Genomic DNA, 24,811 nt, shown 5'->3' on the forward strand with positions numbered 1-24,811 from the left:
ATGCACCCAAGCATCTTTCTAGCTTTTGCCTTAGCCTTTTCTACCTATTTGGCCACCTTAAGATCATCACGTACAATCACACCCATATCCTGCCCCTCTTTCATGCACAAAAGTTCTTCACCCCCTAAAGTTTTGGTAAACTTTGGAAAGCCCACTTCTCCTGTAAGTAAGATATGGAAAAACATACCCATCTTGGCAATCCCACCTGTCACTAGTTCACATAAATGCCAAAAGACTAACTTTTTGGATGATATCTTTATTTGCTGACTTTCTGTTTCCTAGACTTTGTTTCCATAGTACACTAGCCTGGCTGGTTTTTTTTTTATTTAATTTAAAATAATTGCCATCCATTATAGGGCTTTTTTTTTTTTAGAACATATTTTGTGTATCACATGAAAAACATGAGCAAGGCTGTCTTTGCTTTTAAACCAATGGGAGAACTCCCATTATTCATGCAGTCTGCTGATATGGGAACTGTAATCCTTGCTATAGTGTTTTTATTTCTCATGGCAGACTTCTTTGTGGGTTTTTTTTGTTTGTTTTTGTTTTTGTTTTACTTTCTCTTTCTTCCTGTGATTCTTAGATTTCTATTTTTCATTCAAAGTTTAAGGGTGTGTGCTCAAAAGGGTTTCCTACAGTTCCCAGTACCCTGAAAGCCTGAGAAATTATCCACAGAACTAATTCTCACAGAAAGGTATAAAAATAGTAAGGAGATGGTTACACAATGCCCTGCAGCGGAAGTCAGCATTAATGGGTTTTCTTGAAGACTGTGGTTGGAAAAACATTTTTAGGAATATTTTTGTTTTGCCTCTTTTAAATTTGATTGCACAGCTTCTGCTTAGAGGAGTTAATTATGAAAGTCAGCTTTAAAAACTGATCACAAATATAACTCGTAGTAAATAGAAAATTAAAAGGAAAATCATTCTTATTTAATTTTTATTTACTTTTTATTCATTTAGATTTGAACAGTGTCCATGCAAACAGGATCTCAATATGTATTTTATATTTTATAACCTTTCAGAAGTGCATCATGTTTCCTGTACTGTATGGCATCTTCTCATGGGGAGTTGAACCCATTTTGTAATATTAAAATGAACCCAGAAAGGCTGATAAATTTACTTCATACACAAGTCAATCCAGTGCCATCATTTCATTATCTTGAGGTGATTTTGAATTCCCAACTTTCTTTTGCATCTCAGGTTTCTGCAGTTGTGCTTTTGAGGTTTTTTTTTTTGCCTTGAGTCAATTAAGGTCTGTTAGAAGACTTTTTGATCAGAAGTCTTTCCATACACTAATTCATGTCATTTAAATGTTTAAACTAGTCTACTGTAGCATAGTGGTATTTCCCACTCAAATATAAAAAGGTTACAGGTTGTGCAAAATACTGCTATTCGACTTCTTTGTGGTGCAGGTAGGTATGAACATATCGATATAATTGGTTACCAATCAAATTTTGCATTCTGTTCAAACTTTTGGTTCTTACCTACTCAGTATTTAGAATTACTATCCCCTACTGTCCCGCCCGAGTTCTTCATTCATTAAATGACTGTAGGCTTGTATTGCCTGGGCCAAGATTGGCTAGTTTCAAAGCCACTAAACATTCATCTTTTTTTCTTTACAGCTTCTGAAGCTTGGAATGGACTTCCCTTTCAACTTCGTGCCGAGTTATCTTTTTAAAAATTTAATCTTTGCTAAAAACCTTTTATCAGCAGGCATTTGAGAGACTATGAGTAGCTAGACATGAGATTTGCCTTTTTAGTTTGTTTTTGTTTTGTGTGTGTGTGTGTGTGTGTGTGTGTGTGTGTGATGTTCTTTGTACTTTCCTATCATTAATGAAGTTCCTTTCATTTATATGTTTTTAGACTGTACACCACCTTGTCCTGTTTGTTCAGTAAAGGTGGTATAGTAAATCTTAATAAACTGTAAACCCTAGTTGTAGCAGAACATAAACGTTTGAATGACTCAGACAGGATTTTATCAGAGAAAAGGATAGTGATAAGGCCTATTCCTTGACATCAACAGCAGTTGAATCCATTAACTGATGGGTTGTATCCGCCTACCAGCAGGTGGAGATAGAGAACACTGAAAGCACATGGTGTTCCAGGACGCCCAACTCCCTCTACCTTCAGTATATCTCTATCTCCCAGCAGGTGTGGACGTCGCTTCTCATCTCCTGGATTTCTGCCTGGGGTGGCTCCTGTGCTTTGCCAGTACAGCAGGGGGTGTTGTGGCTGGTGGTGCCCACTTTAAAGGCATACTTGGTTTTCCCTGTCCCTGCCTTACCCCATTCCCCATCCTCCTGGAGTTCCTGTGTGTCTGCCTGCCTCTAACTATCCTCACAGTAAAAAAAAAAACCCCAAAAAAACAGAGAGAGGCTTTCTCCTGAGCTCCTGGTTCGGTGCAGCTTGACCGCAGCTCGTTTGACTCGGTCTCCTGAGGTGAGAGTGGTGCCCAGCTCCTCCGGGGAGGTTCCCACTGACAGCGCTCTGTGCGGGGTAAGTTTTGGCGCGAAGGCACCATTTTGTTTTCTGTATTTGATGGCTGCTGAAGGGGTTAAGCGCTGCTCCCACTGTGGGAAACGCAGATCAGCAGCAGGGCTTTGCAGCACATGCTGCCTAGATGCTAATGCTGGCACGAGCATGGTGAGCAGTGATTCTTCCCGCCCGCCGGAGTTGGCAGTGGCCGCCATCTTGGAGGTGCCGCATGACTCGACCCTCGCGGTTGCGGAGGGGTCTGCGTGCAGGGGGACGCCTCGTTTCGAGGTTTCTAGAGGAGTTTTTGTCTCTGCTTCCCCCAATGTGGGGCGGAGGTACAGGGTGAGTTTTTCTCCCCTGAATTTGTGTTGCTGATGCAAAAGGCTTTTATGTTAAAAAGAGCACTGCCTGAGGCTCCTGACAATTCCTGTCGGTCTGGGTTGCCTCCGGTTCTTGATAGCCCAGGGTCTGCTGGAGACTATATTTCTTCCCCCGAGCTTTTGGCTGACGCTAAGCGTATACGAGTGAATACACCGTCTGAGGGGGACTCTTCACTCTGTTCTCCCCCGTGGTCTACTTTCGGGGAGTCTGAGGGGTCTGGCAGGCCCTCACGGACTGATGATCCAGATGAGGGTGGCTGCTTGCCACAGGAGTTGGATGACCCTAAAGCGGTTCGGATTTTCCACCGTGACGAGCTGCCAACTCTCATTTCTGATGCCTTACAGGCCCTTTGTATTGAAGATCCTGACGAGGATGCTGCCTCTTCTATTAATCCTAGGATGGCTAGCACTAAGAAGCCTTCTTGGGCTTTTCCCGTGCATGCTTCCATCCAAGAGCTTATTTTAGCTCAGTGATCTGACCCTGAGGTCTTTATAAGACTAAACAATGGAACGTAGCAGTGGCACTGGAAAAAGAGCAGTAACCTAATACACAGTTGAAATTCCAGTGGCAGTTAGTGCTTTTTTGTAAATGAAGAAAAAGCCCTCAGAAATCCACAAATCCACAAATCAAAAAGCTAAGTAACACAATACTTTATATTTGAATAATTGAACATTTAAAACAATTATTTCATTGTGAAAAAAGAAGATTGCATTAGAAAAAGCAATTTTAAAAAATTCTTGAAAAAATTATCACTATAGTAAGAAGCTAGAAATTTGAAAGCTCACTAGAATGAAGTTTTTTTAGCCCTATGATCGAATCGTGATACGTGCCATAAAAATTTATATGACCGTACACTAAACCTAGGGTATTTTACCCACGGTTTCTGAGGGCTTTTTCTTCATTTACAAAAAAGCACTAACTGCCACTGGAATTTCAACTGTGTATTAGGTTATCTGACCCTGAGGTCCCTTGAAGGTGGCCAGGGCTATGTGTCACCGTTACCCCCTGAGGGAAAGTCAGTTGACCCTCTTTGGGATGCCTAAAGTGGATGCTTTAGTTGCGGCTGTGACTAAAAAGACTACTCTCCAGGTGGAGGGAGGGGTCACTTTGAAAGATATGCAGGACCGGTGGCTGGAATCCGCGCTGAAGCGGTCCTTTGATATCTTGGGCCTTTCCTTATGGGCGGCTATTTGCAGTTCCTATGCAGCCCGGGCCTGCCTTTCCTGGTTGCAGCAGACGGTTGAGCAGCCTGCCGATGGAGCGGGTTCCTTCACTGAGGTCGGCCCACTTATGGAGTCTGCCTGACTTTTTTGGCTGATGCCCTTTATGATCTGGTCAGAGCTTCGGCTAAGCAGATGTCTGTGGCGGTTGCTGCTCGCCGCCTTCTTTGGCTCCGGCATTGGGCAGCTGACATGGCCTCTAAACAAAAGGTAGTGAGGTTACCCTTTCGGGGCCTTCTTTTATTTGGGGAGGATTTGGAGAAGATTGTTAAGGACCTAGGGGACTCTAAGTCCCAATGGTTGCCTGAGGATAGGCCGAGGCCTTCTTCCAAAAGTCCTTTTCCCTCCTCTTCCAGGCCACATTTTCGCGATGTTCGCAGGTATCGCCCTGGGCGCTATGCGGGGTTTGGGCAACGTACCCGTTTCCAGCAGAGGAACTCCTTTCGTTCGGACAAACGCACGGCAGCGTCCGGGCAACGTCCAGGAGTTCAGGGGTGTCCTCCACAATGATGGGGCGCCGGTCCACTCGTCGGTTCCCGCAGTAGGGGTCGTCTCTCCCTCTTTTTTGAGACGTGGACCAAGATTACTTCGGATCAGTGGGTCCTAGACCTGATCAGAGAAGATTACCGGCTAGAATTTGCCATCCCAGTAGGAGACGCGTTTTTGGAGTCCCGATGTGGCACTGCCGTCAAGTGGGCGGCAGTATACGAGACCTTGCAGGTGTTGCTGAAGCTCGGAGCAGTGGTTCCAGTTCCTCCCGCCGCACGCGGCTGCAGTGGCTACTCCATCTATTTTGTGGTGCCTCGAAAAGGCGGGTCATTCAGATCTATCCTCGACTTACGCAGAGTGAACAAGGTCTTAGGATTGTGACACTTCTGCATGGAAACCCTGCACTCCATCATTGCGGCGGTACAGCCAGGAGAGTTTCTCACGTCTCTGGACCTCAAGGTAGTGTACTTGCATATTCCCATCTGGCCGCCGCATCAGCGGCTTCTCCGGTTTGCGGTATTGAGCCAACATTTCCTGTTTTGCGCCTTGCCTTTCGGCCTGGCGACTGCCCTTCGGATTTTTTCCAAGGTCATGGTGGTAGTGGCTGCCTTTCTCAGGCGAGAGGGTATCAGAGTTCACCCTTATCTCGACGACTGGCTCATCAGAGCAGATTTGGCAGACGAGAGTAGACTTGCCACAGCCAGAGTTGTTACAGTTCTTCAGACTCTGGGCTGGGTAGTCAATATGCCCAAAAGTCACCTGACCCCTCTCTCAGTCTCTTGAGTATTTGGGGATCCGGTTCGACATGGCTTCGGGGTTTGTGTAGCGCTATAGAAGTGATAAGTAGTAGTTGTAGTAGTAGTTTTTCTTTCTGACAGCAGGCGGCTCAAACTTCAGAATCAGGTCTGCCTGCTCCTGCGGATGCCTTGCCCTCGAGCTTGGGACTTTGTTCAGCTCCTGGGATCGATGACGGCCACCATAGAGGTGGTTCCCTGGGCGAGAGCTCACATGAGACCGCTGCAGCTTGATCTGCTTCAGCAATGGTCTCCGATTTCTCAGGAATACCAATGCAGACTACAGTGGCTTCCTGCGGCCCAGAGCAGTATGGATTGGTGGCTTTCCGACAGCAGGCTGCAGCAGGGGATGCCACTGGCTCTTCCTTTTTGGTGTCTGGTGATAACAGATGCCAGCTTTTCGGGCTGGGAAGCTCATTGCCGGGGACGCTATGCTCAGGGTCTGTGGTCCACCGCGGAAGCGGGATGGTCCATCAATCGCTTGGAACTGAGAGCGATATTTCAGGCTCTTCTGGCCTTCCACAGGACGCTGAAGGGTCTTCCTGTCCGAGTTCTGTCGGACAACACGACAGCAGTGGCGTACATCAATCGCCAGGGCAGCACTCAGTACAGGGCCCTGGCTGCAGAGGTGTCTCAGATCTGCGACTGGGACGAGCACCACCTAGAGCTGCTGTCTGCGGCTCACATAGCTGGTCAGAGCAACGTGCAAGCCGATTTCATCAGCAGACATGAAATCGACCCAGTGGAATGGGAACTGACAGACGAAGTTTTTCTTCAGATTTGTGCCAAATGGGGGACTCCAGGCTTGGATCTCATGGCGTCAAGCGTAAATGCCAAAGATCCTCGCTTGGCGGGTTGGATGCTCTGGCTCTACCTTGGCCCTCGGGCCTCCTGTATGTGTTCCCTCCTTGGCCCTTGATAGAGCGAGTTCTACTTCGGATTCGTCTGCACTGAGGATTGGTGATTCTTATCGCCCCGAATTGACCAAGGCGTCTGTGGTACACGGATCTCCGGCGGATGCTGGTGGACGCGCCACTTCCTTTGCCTCGGGTTTCAAACCTGTTAGTTCAGGGTCTGGTGACTATGGAAGATCCTTGCCACTTTGGTCTTATGGCCTGGCTCTTGAGAGGGCTCAATTGAGGGACAAGGGCTATACTAATAAGGTTATTGCCACCCTCTTGCAGGCTCGCACGCGGTCTACCTCTGCGACTTATGCTCTGATCTGGTGCACTTTTGAGACGTGGTGTACGCCAAAGTCGATCGTGACGACTGGCGACAGTCTCGCTCTTGCTGGACTTTTTGCAGGACGGACTACAAAAGGGCCTGGCCTACAATTCCCTTTGAGTTCAAGTGGCAGCGTTGGCCTGCTTCCGAGGGAAAGTCTCCAGATTGTCCCTTGCTGTTCATCTGGATATTCTCAGTTTTCTCAGAGTGGCACTTTGTCTCCGTCCTCCTTTGCGGTAGCCTTGTCCGGCTTGGAACCTGGGGCTCGGTTGAAGGCGCTCCAGCGATCTCCGTTTGAGCCTCTTAAACGGGCTTCTGAGGCTGATGTGATTCTCAAGACAGTTTTTTTTTAGTGGCAATGACGGCTCGAAGAGTGCCTGAGCTTCAGGCTCTTTCCTGTCGGGATCCTTTTCTGCAGTTCTCGGAATCTGGGGTAACTGTTTGTACGGTGCCTTCTTTTCTGCCTAAGGTGGTTTCAGCTTTTCACCTCAACTAGCCCATCTTTCTTCCTTCCTTCCGTCTCTCTCTAAGGAGGCGTTTCCGGACTCCTTTGGGCAATTTCGCCTTTTGGATGTCCGCAGGGCTCTGTGGCAGTATCTGCAGTTGTCAAATGAGTTTAGGAATTCTGATCATTTATTTGTTCTGTTGGCAGGTCCCCGAGGGGGATTTCCGGCATCTAAGGCCACTATAGCCCGATGGCTTAAGGAACTCATTTTTTCGGCTTATCTGCTTTCAGGGCGGTCACCGCCTGAAGCATTTAAAGCGCACTCTATGAGGGCAATGTCCTCTTCGTGGTCTGAAACGGGTGTTTTTTCTCTTCAGGAGATTGTCGTGCAGCTACCTGGGCTTCTCATCTCTCTTTCGTTTGGCATTACAGGCTGGATGTGGCAGTGCGGCAGGATGCGTATTTTGGAGTGTAAGTGCTTGCTCATGGAGTTGCCTGTTCCCACCCTACTTAGGGAGTGCTTTGGTACATCCCATCAGTTAATGGATTCATGTGCTGTTGATGACAAGGAAGGGATAATTTTCTTTCCTTTAGTCACAGCAGATGAATCCTTGATCCCTCCCTGACTGACTTAAGTTTTTGTACAGATGTTGTATACAGACGTGCCTCATCAGGAGTACTTAAAGACAAGCTATCAGAGTTTCTACGTGCTGTTTTTATTGCAGGAGGTTGATAGCGTCCCTCCTTTGGTTATTGCCCCGGTTCTGGGGCGTTAGTTCTCTGTGAGGAAAGTTTGTGTTATATTGCTTTTTTTATTCACTCTGCTTTGGAAATGTCATATTCTGAAGGCAGAGGGAGTTCGGCGTCCTGGAACAGCATGTGCTTTCAGTGTTCTCTATCTCCACCTGCTGGTAGGCGGATACAACCCATCAGTTAATGGATTCATCTGCTGTGACTAAAGGAAAAAAAATTATCAAGCTAAGAACCTAATTTTCCCTTATGTAGAAGCTTAGGGCCCAATATCCAGCAGAACTTATCTGGGTAGCAGCAGCAGCAGTTCTTACCCAGATAAGTCCCACTCACCGGGTTGTACTTGGATTTTCAGCAGCACTTGCCTGGATAATACTACTAAAAATCCAGTTAGACTGCCTCGATGTTATCTGAGTAGTGCTGGAGCAATCTGGGGACAGAGTCTGGTCAGAGTCAGAAGTTACCCAGTTAGTGACATTGTTCAGTCTGCTAACCAGGCAACTGGCTGAATAAGGTTAGGACAACAAAAAGTCTGTCCTAACTTTATCTGGGTAATTACCAGTTACTGGACTGAATATTGCCAGTATTTGGATAAGTGTCAGTGACCACATTATACCCAGATAATCATTGCCGTTATCGGGGTATGACCTGATGCTAAACCTCTGGGTATAAAAAGCTCACAGCAGCCGGCATTTTAAAAAACCACTGACTGCTGCAGGCTGAATATTGACCCATTAAGATTCTGACCAAATGGTTTGTAACCATTGTTAAGTCAGAGAACTCTTGACTTGCAGGGATCTGCACTGAATCACTACCCTGCCTCAGGGGCTTCTCCCCTCCTTCAGTATCCTGTTGTTTCTTCTTTGTTGTTTTTTGCAAAGGGGATACTTTGTTTTTTTGCGTTTTTTTTAACCCTTACGTTTACCCATGTTAACATGGTAAATGAAAATAGTAGGCAACACCATCGCACTAGCTTAAGATGCTGCCGCTGTCTTGGATCCAGAACAAAAGCCAGAGAGCTCCTTTTAAGCAGGCAAATTGAAAACCTCACTTTTGCACTTTTTAGTAAAATGAAGCATTGTATAGCAATGTCCTGGACAAAGTCACAGAATTGACAATGAAGTGCAGATTATACCTCGAAAATTTCAGGAATGTTCCTAATTTAAATTTCTTTAATTTAATAATTGTTTTTGTCATTGACAAAATGGTGGATGCGTGGAGCAGCCTCCCAGTGCATGTGCTGGTGACAAAACCAGTAATGGAATTGAAACAATCATGTAATAAGCACATAAAATCCTTAGTTGCAAAGAACCAAAGGGAAAGCCAGAGAAGAACAGGACTCTATCATTACAACAGGAAATAATTTGGCGAACAGGATGCTCTCAGAACTTTTATATTATCCTGTGCTGCTTTTGCAGAGTATGTACTTACTGTATGTCTAACAAGTAGAGATTCGGTTATTGACAATAGGTTTTTATCAATGATAAAAACTCATAATGGAATATTTAGCCTTTTCATTTAAAGGAAATCCACCTCCAAATAGTTTTGTAATTGTTTATTATGAGGGGCAACAGAAACATATATGTGCAATTCATTTACAAATGTTTTCTGTCGTCTAAAGAACTTGGCTAACATCTTTTAATGTGCTGCTTCTAAAGATACTACTGGAACAATGCTTGCCTCCTGTGCCAGCGTTGGTAGAATATGTTTTGCTGTTCTCCTGAGAAGTTATAATGGCAATACAGATCAGAACATGTATAACTAAGTAACCCTCTGAAATAATGGGATTGGCTGGCACAAATGTCTTGTTTAAACCCTTAGCTAACACTGTTTTTATTTTAAATGACAATGCTTTTCCTTCTGGGTATGGAGAGATAAATACCTATATTGTCTAGTCCAGCTGTTCAAGAATGAGCGTAAGCATTCCTGCAAGTAAAAGGTTTTATTCTACAGCAAGGAATGAGGCATATTGTAGAAGGTTTTACTGTATTTGCAAAAGATCATATTGGGGTCTTTTGTCTATGCAGGAACACAGAATCCAGTAAACATATTGCATAACTATAAATCTGTGTCGGACTCAGAACTTCAGCATCACATAATGAAAGGGTGATCAGGTACATATGTCAGTGCAGTGTTCCAGCTTCAGCCCTTCATACTCTGTCACATTTCTGTTTTTTTTTTTTTTTTTTTTTTGGGAGGGGGGGGGGGGGGTTGAGCAAAGTCAGTTACCAATCCTGCTTTATATCTTTAGCTAACCAAACTTGTTTCATATTCTGTTCCTGTTGTCCTTGTGCACTTTAACTGTACCTAGGATTTGCAATTTTGTTTGGAAGTCATAGTGACAAGAAAGTGACATCAAGCTGTTTTGCAAAAGAGAGCTTATTACTAGTCGTGAGATGTTTTTGCAGAAAGTTCAAATTGCCTGGTGAGGGTTTTCTAAACCAAAGGAAAATTGCTTTTTTTTTTTTTTGTATTCCTCTGTGGAATGTATTCTACAGGACTGAGATCTTAATGACTGCCTTCTATGGATCATAGTGTATGTCAGTGTTTAACTGCAAATTTTCTTAAGCCTTTTTTTTTTCATGCTCGACTAATACTCTGAGTCTGATAGCCCTTTCTTGTAACTCCCAGCAGTGCTTGAAATCTTTGAGCCAGTCTTTTCTATCCATACCTTTTTCCCTACTAACTTGCAAGCAGTAATTCACTAAATAGCAATTCACTTAAGATCAGCTAGTTTTTAATCATCCATCTGGTAAAATAAGTCACTTTTTAAAAAGATAAGACTATTATTGGGAACTAATACTTCTGTACCCACAATTTGGACTTAGGCACATACTTTTGGATTTTTGAAAGCGTGCATGTAAATGTTCTCACATTTTCCCCTTCATTCTATAATGTTGGCACACAAATTTACACGCCTTGGGAACACATTTTTATATGTAGGTTATAAAATAAGCAGTTACACATATACAGTGGTGGAAATAAGTATTTGATCCCTTGCTGATTTTGTAAGTTTGCCCACTGACAAAGACATGAGCAGCCCATAATTGAAGGGTAGGTTATTGGTAACAGTGAGAGATAGCACATCACAAATTAAATCCGGAAAATCACATTGTGGAAAGTATATGAATTTATTTGCATTCTGCAGAGGGAAATAAGTATTTGATCCCCCACCAACCAGTAAGAGATCTGGCCCCTACAGACCAGGTAGATGCTCCAAATCAACTCGTTACCTGCATGACAGACAGCTGTCGGCAATGGTCACCTGTATGAAAGACACCTGTCCACAGACTCAGTGAATCAGTCAGACTCTAACCTCTACAAAATGGCCAAGAGCAAGGAGCTGTCTAAGGATGTCAGGGACAAGATCATACACCTGCACAAGGCTGGAATGGGCTACAAAACCATCAGTAAGTCGCTGGGCGAGAAGGAGACAACTGTTGGTGCCATAGTAAGAAAATGGAAGAAGTACAAAATGACTGTCAATCGACAAAGATCTGGGGCTCCACGCAAAATCTCACCTCGTGGGGTATCCTTGATCATGAGGAAGGTTAGAAATCAGCCTACAACTACAAGGGGGGAACTTGTCAATGATCTCAAGGCAGCTGGGACCACTGTCACCACGAAAACCATTGGTAACACATTACGACATAACGGATTGCAATCCTGCAGTGCCCGCAAGGTCCCCCTGCTCCGGAAGGCACATGTGACGGCCCGTCTGAAGTTTGCCAGTGAACACCTGGATGATGCCGAGAGTGATTGGGAGAAGGTGCTGTGGTCAGATGAGACAAAAATTGAGCTCTTTGGCATGAACTCAACTCGCCGTGTTTGGAGGAAGAGAAATGCTGCCTATGACCCAAAGAACACCGTCCCCACTGTCAAGCATGGAGGTGGAAATGTTATGTTTTGGGGGTGTTTCTCTGCTAAGGGCACAGGACTACTTCACCGCATCAATGGGAGAATGGATGGGGCCATGTACCGTACAATTCTGAGTGACAACCTCCTTCCCTCCACCAGGGCCTTAAAAATGGGTCGTGGCTGGGTCTTCCAGCACGACAATGACCCAAAACATACAGCCAAGGCAACAAAGGAGTGGCTCAGGAAGAAGCACATTAGGGTCATGGAGTGGCCTAGCCAGTCACCAGACCTTAATCCCATTGAAAACTTGTGGAGGGAGCTGAAGCTGCGAGTTGCCAAGCGACAGCCCAGAACTCTTAATGATTTAGAGATGATCTGCAAAGAGGAGTGGACCAAAATTCCTCCTGACATGTGTGCAAACCTCATCATCAACTACAGAAGACGTCTGACCGCTGTGCTTGCCAACAAGGGTTTTGCCACCAAGTATTAGGTCTTGTTTGCCAGAGGGATTAAATACTTATTTCCCTCTGCAGAATGCAAATAAATTCATATACTTTCCACAATGTGATTTTCCGGATTTAATTTGTGATGTGCTATCTCTCACTGTTACCAATAACCTACCCTTCAATTATGGGCTGCTCATGTCTTTGTCAGTGGGCAAACTTACAAAATCAGCAAGGGATCAAATACTTATTTCCACCACTGTAAGTTAATGCTTGTTAGGTGTGAATTGGCAATAACAATCATAAGTACATAAGTAATTCCATACTGGGAAAAGACCAAGGGTCCATCGAGCCCAGCATCCTGTCCATGACAGCAGCCAATGCAGGCCAAGGGCACCTGGCAAGCTTCCCAAACGTACAAACATTCATTACATGTTATTCCTGGAATTTTGGAGTTTTCCAAGTCCGTTTAGTAGCGGTTTATGGACTTGTCCTTTAGGAAACCATCCAACCCCTTTTTAAACTCTGCTAAGCTAACCGCCTTCACCACTTTCTCCGGCAACGAATTCCAGAGTTTAATTACACGTTGGGTGAAGAAAAAGTTTCTCCGATTTGTTTTAAATTAACTACACTGTAGTTTCATCGCATTCCCCCTAGTCCTAGTATTTTTGGAAAGCGTGAACAGACGCTTCACATCCACCTGTTCCACTCCACTCATTATTTTATATACCTCTATCATGTCTCCCCTCAGCCGTCTCTTCTCCAAGCTGTATTGCCCTAGCCTCCTTAGTCTTTCTTCATAGGGAAGTCGTCCCATCCCCGCTATCATTTTAGTCGCCCTTCGCTGCACCTTTTCCAATTCTACTATATCTTTCTTGAGATGCGGCGACCAGAATTGAACACAATACTCAAGGTGCGGTCTCACCATGGAGCGATACAACGGCATTATAACATCCTCACACCTGTTTTCCATACCTTTCCTGATAATACCCAACATTCTATTCGCTTTCTTAGCCGCAGCAGCACACTGAGCAGAAGGTTTCAGTGTGTTATCGACGACGACACCCAGATCCCTTTCTTGGTCCGTAACTCCTAACGTGAAACCTTGCATGACGTAGCTATAATTCGGGTTCTTTTTTCCCACATGCATCACCTTGCACTTGCTCACATTAAACATCATCTGCCATTTAGCCGCCCAGTCTCGTAAGGTCCTCTTGTAATTTTTCACAATCCTGTCGCGATTTAACGACTTTGAATAACTTTGTGTCATCAGCAAATTTAATTACCTCGCTAGTTACTCCCATCTCTAAATCATTTATAAATCAATACGAACAAATAAGCCAGAGGTAAACAGCAACAGAGAAACAAGCCAATAGTTAAGTTGTCCCAGATGGGAACAAAAGAGAATGTCACTCTCAACACCGGAGGAAGCAGAATTTCTCTGAGGACAAGCAGGCCATATTCTCACATGTGGGTGATGTCATCCACGTTGCCTGGTGAGCTTAAAGAAGCTAATATAGCTTTACTTGTAAAAAAAGGCCCGTTTCTGAAGGCAAGGAAACGGGCCCTAGGCAGGCAATTCCTCCCCCCCCCCCCCCGCGCTACGGCCCCCTCGCCCCCCTTCGGGGAACCTGTCGCCCCCCCCCCCCGGAACGCCGAAAACCGCCCCCGCCGCCGTTGTGTACTACCTGTGCTGACGGGGGACCCAAACCCCCATCAGCCGAAGTGTTGATGTGCCCTTCGCGTTCCTTCCTCATCTTCTCTGGAAGTTCCTCTGCGTGCGTCTGACGTCAGACGCATGCAGAGGAGGAACTGCTCGTTGCGTTTTGACCTCACCTTAGCTCCCAGGGTTTTCACCAAGTGTCTTGCAGTAGTTGCAGCATTGCTATGCAGACTGAATGATTGGCTGTTGAAGAGCACAGTGCTTATGAGTCCTAACAGAGAATTATTCGGGTGTTGGAGCTACTAGGATTTGTTTTAAAGTACTCTAAGTCCCATCCGCATCCTGTTCATCAATTGGAGTTCATCAGAGCCCTACTAGAAACGCAGTAGGCATGGACTTTTCTCCCTGTGCCAAGGGCGGACACTCTTGTCGCTCTTGCCACTTTAGTCCGAGCCAGCCAGCAGATCACAGCTCTGAGAATGTAGAGATTATTAGGCCACATGAGAATTGCCCAGTGGACCCTAGCTTCCCACTGGTGCCAAGCCTCAAGGAACCTAGCGGATGTCATTTGAGCACCATCAGAGGTGGTTCAGTCTTTACATAGGTGGACAATTTGGTCCATTTGAATGTGGGACTTCCATTCCTAATTCCTCAGCCCCAGAAGGTGCTGATGATGGATGCATCCTGCCTGGGGTGGAAAGCTCATGTGAATGGGCTTCACACCCAGGGTGCTTAGCTCAGGAATCAGATCTTCAGATCAACCTCTTGAAGCTATGGTCAATCTGGAACACTCTAAAGGCTTTCAGAGATTCTGTCCAACTAAATTGTACGTATTCAAACAGACAATCAGGTTGCAACAAACAGGGGTACCGGATCATGCCCATTGTGTCAGGAAGCTGTCCGGATGTGGCACTGGACAGTCTAGCATGGGATGCTCCTCAAGGCCATGGTCAAATCCAACAGCCTGGCCGACAAACTGAGCAGGGTCATGCTACCACACAAGTGTTCACTTATCTGGGTATTGCCCACGAGATCTTCAAAGTGTGGGACACCCCCATGGTGGATCTCCTTACCACTTAATTCAATCACAAAGTCCCTTAGTTATGTTTCAGACTCCAAGCCCATGACAGACTAGTGTCGGATGCCTTCCACCTTCATTGGGGGACCTGTCTTCTGTATGCTTACCCTCCCATCCCTCTTGTGGGGAAGATTTAGCTAAAACTCAAGGAAGACTGATGAACCATGATCCTGATCGCTCATTACTGGCCTAGGCAAATCTGATTCGCTCTTCTTCTGGAGTTGTCCTCTGAAGAACCTTGGAAATGGGAATGATTTCCTACCCTCATCACGAACTAGGGATCTCTTCTACATCCAAACCTCCAGTCTCTGACCCTCACAGCCTGGATGTTGAGAGCTTAGAATGTGCTTCCTTGCATCTTCCTGAAGGTGTCTCCCGGGTTTTGCCAGCTTCAAGGAAAGATTCCACTAAAAGGTGTTACTCTTTCAAATTGAGGTGGTTTGCCGTCTAGTGTGAGGGCAAGGCCCTAGATCCCTTTTCTTGCCCTACATAGACCCTGCTTGAATACCTTCTACAACTCTGTAAGAGTTCACCTTAGTACGATTCATGCTTACAATCACCGTGTCAAGGATAGACCCATCTCTGGACAGCCTCTAGTTGTTCTCCTCATGAGAGGTTTGCATTTGACAAAGTCCCTGTCAAACCTCTGCCTGTGTCATGGGACCTCAACATCATCCTCACCCTGCTGATGAAAGCTCCTTTTGAGCTGCTGAATTTCTTTCATCTGAAGTACTTGACCTGGAAGGTCTTGTTTTTGGTGGCTGTTACTTCTGCTCACAGGGTCAGTAAGCTTCAGGCCCTAGTGGCAGATCCACCTTACACTAAATTTCATCATAACAGAGTAGTTCTCCATACACACCCTAAATTCCTGTCTAAGGTTAGCTGGCAGATTGCATTTTATTCACTTATCCCAGGCTGGGCTGACTCTGGAGGGTCATGTCAAGGCTCATAATGTCAGAGCCATGGCTATGATGGTATCCTACATGAGGTCAGCCTCTATTGAGGAGATTTGCAAGGCTGTGACGTGGTCTTCGTTCCACACATTCACATCTCGCTACTGCCTTTAGCAGGATTCTCGACAGCTGGTTCGGTCAGACAGTTCTACACAATTTGTTTGGTGTCTAGAATCCAACTGCACTCTCCTAGACCCAGTTTTATTCTGTTCCAGGCTACACCTTCACAACCTCCTAAATCCCCATGGACTTATTGGACAGTACTTAGTTACTACCAAAATACTTCACTAATCCAGTTGATGTCTGGAGAGTTATAGCCTGGTGTTATTCCACCAGCTAATCTATCTTAGTTTCACCATATCATGTTTCTTTTCAAAAATAATTGGCCCAACTGGTCTGCCTAATTTTATTTCTGACACCAGTGGCAGAAGTTCAAATGAAGGGCCCCAAAAAAATATAGAAAAGGGCCCCCAAGGCAGGAATATAGGAGTGGCTCCAGTGGGGCTCACTTCTTCCATAGGCTTCCCTGCTCTGCAGGGGCTGCTTGAGTAAAATTTACACTACTATCTGGAACAATGTCATAGACTCAGCCAATCTCTTGCATTGTCCTCACTTCCCTATCCACTGGGATTTCTTTCCATTGATCCTATGCTTTTTTGAATTCTGTTACCATGTTTGTTTCCATGTTGTCCACTGGGATTGCATCCACCATCTTTTATGTGGATGAATATGTTCCAGTATTACTCTTGAGTCTATGCCTTCTCCTACATTCTTTTCTTTCAAAGTATTTTTGCTTCTTCTGCTTCATTTATAATTTGAATCTGGCCTATCACCCTAGTCTCTCCTCTTCTGTAAGGTACTTTTGATGTCTGGCCACAGATTTCTCATATGTAAAGAACTGATGGCAGGAGTCCCACTGTTTATATTACAAAATCTTGCTATGCTGTTCCTTGAAGCAGCCTAGTGTGGAAAACTTTCTGGGAAGTGTTAAACTTGATTATTTTTCTAAAGCAGTTTTTTTTTCTTTGTCTCTTGTGTTTTTAAATTACTTATTACTACGTTATATGCTTAATGATGTAAAGGCTGTTGTTTTTTTTCTCTTTTCAGCTCTGTTGACAAATATCAAGGTGCAAAGATTTTATATACAGTGCACTCCATTTAAATGCACGTCAGATAAACGCATGCTCTGTTTAACTGCATGCCGTACTTTGGTCCCATTTTTGGCGCCATCAATTTCTATGGGGACAAACTTTGGTTTAGTACACTACTGATAAGTGCAAGATTCGTTTATATGCATGGTTTAAGACCGCTCCTCTGCAGGAAAGACTCCGCATAAGCACATGCATGGAATATGGAAGCCGATTGGCACAGGCGGTAATCAATGAGAGTTAATTTGTTAGAATAAGCGAAAGAAAGTTGTTAGAGTGTACAATGGAGTCGTCGTCTAGCAACTGTAAGACTTTAACACTGGCTGAACGAATAGATGTTTTTAAAAAATTAGAAAACAAAGTCAAGCATCTATTGCTAAAGAATATGGGGTCAATCCCAGTCAAATTTCACGTATCTTGAAGCAGAAAGATCAGCTTCTGGAAGACTGATTTGTAGTAGTAGTAATACTAATCCACACAGGAAACGTAAATGGGCGGGAAAAGCTGAGGATGTAGAAGATGCTCTTCGGTGGTTTTCTCAAGTCAGGAGCAGACAGTTTCCTGTCAGTGGTCCACTGCTTATGGAGAAAGCTAATCAGCTAGCTGAAAGTCTTGGACTAACTGAATTCAAAGCCACTGTTGGATGGTTAGAAAGATGGAAGGAGAGGAACAACATAAAATTCAAGAAACAGCATGGTGAAAAGACGCTGATGACTTTGGTGCTGAAAATTGGGTTAGTAACATAGTGGATGACGACAGAAAAAGACCTGCACGGTCCATCCAGTCTGCCCAACAAGACAACATATGTGTAAACCTTACCTTGATTTGTACCTGCCATCAGTTCTTCCTACCATCTTGAACGTGTTTGCAACTCGTGACCAGACTGGCAAGGATAAACGTGCTGTTGAACTGGCTCATAATCTGTCACTGTTGGATTCCCTACAGATGCAGAAAGAAGCCTGGAATCATGTTACACAGGCAACCATTGTGAACTGCTACAAGCGGGCAAACTTTGTTAAGGATATGGAGAGGGATGAAATAAATGCAGCTGTTGCAAACGCGTCAGATGAATAGGCTATTGACATCTCAGCTGGTGTTACTGAAGAGGATTTTCATCACTACGTAGCTGTTGATTACAATCTACAAACAGCTGCTGACAGTACTGATGTCGAGATATGTGCCTACACACATTTCCTGCAGAGGCAACGGCTGATGATGAAACAGATGATGAAATGAGCAGCGAGGCACATGCTGACAAAATTCAACAACCTCCTATCACTTTTTCAAGAGCGCTGGAGAGTCTCAACACCGTGCGGGCCTATCTGGAGGCCACTGGATGTCAGTGCTATGACAGTTTTTACCATCTGGCAGACGTAGTCTATGAAACTCACAGACACAATAGTGTACAGAGGACTACGACTGATTACTTCAAGTAAGCCTAACGTCAGTTAACGGAGACTGTATAATGTACGTATAATAAACAGTGCATATGTTTATCAGATTTCAAGCTTCTTTGGGTCACTATGGAGACTATACTGTACATATAATAAACAGTACATGTGTTTATCAGATTTCGAGCTTCTTTGGGTCACAACGGTTAAGTGCGTGCTCCGGTTAACTACATGTATTTCTTTGGTCCCAGACCCTTGCACTTAAGTGGGTTGCACTGTATTTGTTAAACTATAAATAAAGGAAAAAAGAGACCTTGCAGTTTCTATATGTTTTGAGTAAGGTTTGGAAAAGCACCAATAAAAACAATTGTTGATTAATTAGGTGAATTACTCTAGTGCTGTCTGTATCTAAAGCACCAGTAAAACCATTGTTGATTAATTAGGTGAATTACTTTAGTGCTGTCTGTATTTAATTTTATATCTTTCAAATAATGTCACTTGCATTTTGGACTGCTATGGCCACATAGTCTTGCTCAGATTTTATTTTTTAGCCCACATGGTATCTGGGTAGATTTGTTTTCATTGCTAAAGAAATAACAAATTTTTAATGAAATTTACTTTCCCAACTTGCTTTAAAAATAGTTGTTAGCATATTTGCATTACAGCAGATTTTCAAAGGAAGACTGATTGTAAACATCATTTTTAACAAGAGGCATGTCTTCAAATCAAGAATAGAATATGCCTTCAACTAGTTCCAAGATGTCCTCCCGAGTGAACCAGCAAGCAGTTCAATCAACATCTCTGTTCCCAGTACAGAGGGTCTTCAAGTCCTTGGGAATATTTATTTATTAGCATTTCTATATCACCTCCCTGACCTCACAGGGGCATTCAAAGCAGTTTGCATACGACACAACAAAAACTTACTAACAATCAAATACCATAAACCCACAAATCAAATCACTTAAAGCCAAAGAAGACAGGAGACATCAGTCCACAAATACCTTCTCAAGCAAACCTCAGAAATACCCACAGAATCCACCTCCAAGGATTCAGCTACTCAAATCATTCCCATCAGCTCAGTATTTCATGGGCAAGAAACAAAAATAACATTTTTTTATAAGATAGGCATCTGCTGCACTTCAGATGGAAGAGTGTTTATATCTTGGAACTTACTCAGAAAATACTCTTGTTGAGGACATAGAACTGGGACAGCCCTTCCCAATGACCCCACTGCTAATCAGATTTTCAGGATATCCAAAATGACTAAGCATGAGAGAAATATGTATACACTGAAGACCCATCATATCCACATTTACCTTATTCATTTTCACTATGGATATCATAGATCCAACAGGACAGGTTTGATAAGCTCCTTCGCTAGAATATAGTGCTATATAATTGTGAAAGATACTTTTTAAAAAATTCAGTTTCCCTATCATTTTCAAATTTGTAAGATTATGGACTTGGTGAAAACCAAACGATCTGTTTCTTTTTCCATTGAGTCTCTAGGTCCCAGGTGAACTTTCAGGGAGCTGTATGTTTCCACAGTGACTTTCTGATAAGCTTAAGGAGTGAGGGTTGGTGATGGCACGGACAGGACTTTAAAGGGAAATTGGGTGTGGGTGTGAGACATGCTGAAAATTACTTTTACTGAAAATGTATTTAAGTGTTTTCTTCATCTTAAGTTAGGGAACTGTATAATAAACACTATGCTTACCACCAGCACAGGAGAAAAATAGTCCAGGAATAGCAATACAAATACACACAGATGTTAATACATCATGCAGAGGAGAAGGTGGAATGGATTGTGAAGCCACTTACAAAGGATGTTAAAATTGCAAGAGAGAAGTACTTGCCTAGCACTATCAGAGGCTATGCAGATTACTGAAGGGTTTTTCCTCACAAGAGCAACATACATTATACTGCTACTGTCATATATTTTGTAAAGAAATACAGTTCATCTCTTTGACAAGCCACAAATCAATCAGGAGTACACTGTCTAGACAATAGTGCTTCTAGCCAAGTTTGCTGTTGAGCCTAATGTCTGGAGCACATCACTTGCATGTCCTCAGTGATGGAAGTGACCTCAAAAGCAGTGTAAAGGTTGGTGGTTTCTTGTCTTTTCCAGTGCTCACTGTTTTGATTTCTAAATCAAATCCCACAGGAGTGACCAGAGAGAGAGTGCTTCAGATAAGATCTTTACCCATGACGTGGTACCAGCAAGTGCCTTCAGATGAGATCGCTACCAAGGACAAAGCACAGACAGTTGTTTTTTTTAAGTTGACAAAAAGGTAGCAAAGTGCCCATGTCTGGTGTTAACTGGTGGCAACCAGAGCTGTTGTCCTGGGCCCCTCATACTACAGGGGACCCCAAGCCTGCCTCAAGCTGAAGGAGGCATAATCTGAAGGTGGGCTTTGGGACCTCTTTCCCAGTTTCTTCCCTGGGCCCCTATATGTCTCACATCAGCCCTCTAAGGTCTTCTGCTTCTACCACCTTGCCCTCTTCTACATGCATCCTCTGGTTACAGTTTTTTTTCTCTGTGGTTGGTGGAAGTCATTACTGCTGGCTTAGTCACTTCTTGTGAGAACATGGATGTGATGGCTCTTTTAATGGTCTGGTTTAACATGTTTATACTTATTCTGATCTTTCAAAGGGCACTGGTGACCTTTTTTGCTGCCATTTTGATGGAATCTTCTACACAGTGCACTTAATAAGCACGGCATACCACCTTTCAAACATTTGGTCAACAAAGTGGTTTTCAACATGTTAACACAGAAGGAGCAATGCAGCTAAAAACAGAGGGCATCTTTTACTAAGGCACGCTCATGTTTTTAGCACGCACTAAAATTGTGAGCACGCTAAACATTAGAGACATCTGCAGGAATGCTTTGGTGTCTGTAACGTTTAGCGCGCCCACAATTTTTGCGTGCACTAAAAACGTGAGCGTGCCTTAGTAAAAGACCCTCAAAGTGTCTAGTAGTACCGAGACAGAGTTGAGTCAATGAGGGAGTAGACAACTGATTTGGTCACATATGGGACAGTTTTAACTAGATGGTATGAGGCCGGGTAAGTAGAGAAACCAATGTACAGTGTTTTATGGATGGGTAGGAGAACTTTGTAATATATTCTTGCAGGGATAGGTAGCTAATGGAGGCTCTTGAGAGAAGAAGTAATGTGATCATATCTACCAGAATCAGTGGGAGTATGTGCTGCAGTATTTTGCAGAAGTTGAAGATGTCAAAGACAATAGCTTAAGACCTGAGTTTAAATTCAAGAAGATGAACAATAAAGAAAAGACCATGAATTTTAGAATTCTTGTCAAAAAGTATCTTAACAACTCATCGCAATGCAAAAATAATGATTTTATAACAGGAAATTTGCTTATCCAGTGTTAGAAAAATAGATGATGACAAAAACAAAAATTTATTTTTTCCCACAAAGAGATTGATTCCTAAGGACTGGGTTGAGAACCCTTCCTTTAGAGTGAGGTATGAGGAAGAGATAAGGAACCTAGTGAACAGGGCAGTCCAGAGGTGTGCAATGTGGAATTTTAGTATTGGCATTTATTTTATTTCTGGTTTGAAATTCTGTACTTATTTATTATTACATTTTTTGTGGCTTACTGCATAATGATTCTGTAATGCTATTTCAGTGATAAATGCATGTTACATGTGAAAAAGTGTGAAACAGGGGTACCAATCTATACATTGCACTTTGTGTGGCTTAGCTTCTGTTCGAATGTTGTGATTAAAATAAAGATATATATATGTATATATATATATTTTTTTTAATGTGGCAATTTGGATGTATATTAGTGATAGTATTTGTTAGGCCAGTCTTTACTCTTGCAGATGGCCTTGAACTGTTTTGCCAATTAAATGGACCAATTTTAGAAGATGGTGACTGGTGACCTTTTGATTTCAGGCTGCTATGAGTGCCCCTGTCAGCTCTCTTTGATGCAAGATGCTGCATGGATATTTCCAGTATTATTTCATGGCACAAATTCTCGATTGGATTCAAGTCTAGTGATTGGATTGGTCAAGTGAGAGTAGAGATGATCTTGGATTTCTTCTAGTCAGTAGTTGTGCATAATGACATGGGGCATTCTCATTCTGGAATATGTAGTCACCTGGAAAACGTTTCTGTGCCGAATGAACATTGCACTTATGCAGTATCTCATAAGAACATAAGCATGGCCATACTGAGACAGACCAAAGGTCTGTCAAGTCCAGTATCCTGTTTCCAACAGTGCCCAATCCAGGTCACAAGTACCTGGCAAGACCCCAAAACAGTAAAACAGATTTTATGCTGTTTATCCTAGAAATAAGCAGCAGATTTTCCCAAGTCTATCTTAATAATGGCTTATGGACTTTTAGGAAATTATCCAAACCATTAAAAAAATGTTTTAGAAGTCTTTATTGAAATTTGAGAAACATAACATACCAAGAGTTTACATTTAGGAAAGCACATCTCAAAATAATAATGAGTAATACAAGTACATGAATGTGCTGTTCCTATAACAACGTGTAAGTATTGTCAGCGAAATTTATAACACAACTGAACGTATACTTCTAACATTTTTTAAAAGATTTCCCCCTCCCTTTAGTACACCTCCTTCCTTCCCTAAGCCACTCCCAAACCTCCCCCACCTGAAAAAAAGCCCTCTCCCTCCCACCCACCAGAACCATTAACAAGAACAGTGCTTCATATCCAAACCTTTTTTAAACCCCAATGTATTCTTTGGCATTTACCATGCTGTTGACGGTTTGTAGACATCTCACCACTCATTCAGCCTCAAGCTATTATCTTCAATGGATGTTTGACAGACACACTCAAATACTTTGGATTGCATTCACCACTTAGAAATCACCTTATATATGGTCAAGCCTGGTCTCCACAGAGGCAGAAAGTGCTTTTGTTACCGAAAAGTACTAATCTTGCAAGTCAATTTTTTAGAACTTTTTTGCTCACTCAACTGTGTATGATCTCTCTGCTTCTATCAACAGCAGCTTTTTCTTGCTTTACATCCCCTCAATCCACATTCCAGGTGTCTTCTACCCACTGTAGATGATGAAACTGACACTTCAGTTGTCAAATCAGTACCTGAGTAGCTGAGGTGAGGTGAACTTGCAGTCAGAATTATGTAACTGTGATTGGACCCACTTTTGCTGCAGGATACGATTCTGTTTAACTTTACTATTCGCTAAGTAGTGATCAATATGAATTCAACTATATTTGAAACACAGCTTTATGGTTGGAAGATAATTGGTTGAAGTTGAACCCATTAATATCCAAAACCATTTATATAATAGATTTTTTTGCCCATTTTTTTGGTATTGCCACAGTTACTGGGCTATAACTTGCCTCTCAATTCTTCCATAAGAATTTTAGGATTTACACTTGATTCTCAGCTTTCTTTTGACCCTCAAATTGGCTTCATTAGGTCTGTTAGATTGTCCTGGGGGAAATTACCCTAGGTGAGAATTGTCCAGGGGGAAATTAGTGAGTGGGTGGGAACTGTCTAGGTGGCTACTCACCTGATAACCTGTAAGATAACACTGCTATTTTTTGTAACAAGAGTTTTTCCTTTTGGAATTGTGTTTTTAAAATTTCTATAAATACATTTTTTTTAACAAATTGTTTTGATCACCTGCAGCAACTTCAAAATTTCTCTCTTCATATCTTGAAAAGATGAGTCACATCACAAAGGTCCATGCCATGATAACATCATGGCTGGAATACTCACTTCTTATGCTGGTCAAAACAAAAGGAAGATTGCAAGTGGTGTGACCGCATCACACCCCTCCTACAAAATCTACACTGGCTACTAGTACTCTGTGGGGCCAAATTTAAAACTCTTTGATTTTCAAGGCCCTCAGACAAAATGGGCCAGAGTACCTAAAGAAGAAACTAGCCACTTACATGCTGAAACCTCTAAGGTTCTCTCAAAAAGCATCGCTGGCTGTACACTCATCAAAAGAAGTCACACAATGTGATTCCCACATGCAAGCTGTCTCAGAGGTAGTTTCCTCACTCCTAGAGGGACTGCGCCTAATATAACTACTTCTACTTCAGGAAACAGGTGAAAACCTTGTGCTTCTCCCAAGCCTTTAATACATATGGTGACTGACTATCCACTCACTCAGTATCTGGGCTAGCTTGCCATACACCTTGTAGCTAACACCAGTTTCACATACCTTATTCAATTGTACACATAATTTGCCTTTGATTAAGCCACCCATCTATTTTTCCCTATCCATTTTGTCTGTCTCAACTGCTCCTGCCCTCCAGTTGTCTGTTAAGATGTGTTATTGTATAGTTCTGACATTATGAGCATCATATCTGTTATGTGGATGTTTAGGTTGTATCATTTGTATTGTGCTGATTTTCTGATTGGTATCATTGATTGGTAGCATGGAATGTTGCTACTAATTGGGTTTCTGCCTGGTACTTGTGACCTGGATTGGCCACTGTTGAAAGCAGGATACTGGGCTAGATGG

The 24,811-nt window shown here is 43.3% G+C and overlaps 1 protein-coding gene across 3 annotated transcripts in view; it reads left to right on the top strand.

Moving 5' to 3' along the window:
• Positions 1-24,811, top strand: part of RABGAP1 (RAB GTPase activating protein 1) — a 495,691-nt gene that overhangs the window by 397,697 nt on the left and 73,183 nt on the right. The window contains exon 1 of one of the 3 annotated variants that reach the window (XM_030207332.1): positions 24,014-24,020. The exons of the other annotated variants lie outside the window; for them this stretch is intronic. The gene's annotated coding sequence lies outside the window, so the exon portion shown is untranslated. Of the gene's footprint in view, positions 1-24,013; positions 24,021-24,811 lie in introns of those variants that run through there. 3 annotated transcript variants of the gene reach the window in all.

The sequence above is a fragment of the Microcaecilia unicolor genome, chromosome 6 (assembly GCF_901765095.1).
Source record: "Microcaecilia unicolor chromosome 6, aMicUni1.1, whole genome shotgun sequence".
In the NCBI taxonomy this organism is placed as follows: Eukaryota; Metazoa; Chordata; class Amphibia; order Gymnophiona; family Siphonopidae; genus Microcaecilia; species Microcaecilia unicolor.